Below are 1,725 nucleotides of genomic sequence, written 5' to 3' on the forward strand. Positions count from 1 at the left end.
AGTAAACTTGTTAGGCCAACTTGTTCGTTTCCTGTATAGTTGTAAACAAACCTATACTCAAGTACAGACTTGACAGACAAATTTAGTGTTATTCTAATTCATGATTCAATACCGTGCTTCTTAACAAAAAAATAATACAAAGATTTAGGTTAACACATCAATTTAAATAATAATAAGATGTAGGTTAACACATCAATTTATGCTTCCTATTTAAGCAGTGGTTCCCAACCTTTAGTGGCCCTCGCACCCGCTAAGGAAGCCCTAGCATCCCTCCCCTAAAAAGAGTGCATTAGACATTTCCTCTTGGCGACATTTGGGGGAAAATGGACCTTGTATAGGCCTCTTCAGCGCACCCCCTGGACCCTCGTTTCGCACCCCTGGTTGAGAACCTTTGTATTAAAGGATTCAGGCTAAAGAAAGACCACGACTACCACGTGTTTGAGGTCATTTTCACGTTTCTCGGTTCATTATTCACTATACTGTATGTAGTTATTCGAATACAACCGTATATTAATTCGTAGGAATTATTCCGTACGCTACTGGTATGGTCTAATTTTTTGTCTTCATTTTTTCATGTTTCTTTATTTGTTGAATTTCGCGCAAAGTTAGTTGAATAATATTTGCGTTAGGCTTTTCTAATTTTGAAGTGATAGTCAAGAATTAATGCAGCTAGTCAACAAAACCCCCCACCAACACTTTACCAATGAATCATGGGATTGAGTGTAACATATTGTTACGTCAGCGGAAGTCACGTGACTCTGGTAACACGTAATGAGTATCTCGAAGATTCGTGAATTCTCGAGTGTTTGCTAGATGTGCTGTATTCTAATATATAAGCCCGACAATTAATCGGAACTGGAATAGCAGACAGAGAGATTGAAGATATAGACAGATAATCGAGTCAAGCCGTAAGTAAAGTGTGTAAATCATTGTGAATTATAGCGTGTGTGTTAAGTTAAAGTGAGTGTGGAAATTAAGTGTATTGCAAAGTTGTATTGAGAAAGAATAAACTAGTTTTATTTAAGAAAGGGCTTGTATCGCTGAAGTTCTTCGGAAAGAATTTCTACGGAAAATTAACAAACGAACACAGACATAACAAATTGGTGTCAGAGAGTGGGACGAAAAAAGATGGAATCGAGAAGCGGCAAATCAAACTACAGCTTAGCAGATTTGATGGAAGCAATACAAGAACAGCAAAAGAAACAAGAAGAACGAGAAAATAAACAAAAAGAGAGACTACAGCAGTGGTTGGAGGAGAAAGAAAAGAAACAAGAAGAACGAGAAAATAAACAAGAAGAGAGATTACAGCAGTTGTTGGAGGAAAAAGAAAAGAAACAAGAAGAACGAGAAAATAAACAAGAAGAGAGATTACAGCAGTTGTTGGAGGAAAAAGAAAAGAAACAAGAAGAACGAGAAAATAAAAAAGAAGGGAGATTACAGCAGTTGTTGGAGGAGAAAGAAAATGAACAAGAAAAGAAACAAGAAGTACAAATGGAAAAGCTTAGTAAATTTCAAAGTGAATTAAATACATTAAAGGATGATTTACTGTCTTTTACACAAGGAGGATATATTAGCCATCGACCTAATTAGCCTCAGACAATGGAAAGCCCCTTCCAGACCCCGCAGCTAAACCCTAATGCAGACATCTTCAGTCCTGTCAGATATGAGTGTCAGCAACAGGGGTGGTCTAGTACGAAGGAAGCCACAGGAATTCGATGGGAAGGC

The sequence above is a fragment of the Limulus polyphemus genome, unplaced genomic scaffold, assembly GCF_000517525.1.
Source record: "Limulus polyphemus unplaced genomic scaffold, Limulus_polyphemus-2.1.2 Scaffold935, whole genome shotgun sequence".
Classification (NCBI taxonomy): domain Eukaryota; kingdom Metazoa; phylum Arthropoda; class Merostomata; order Xiphosura; family Limulidae; genus Limulus; species Limulus polyphemus.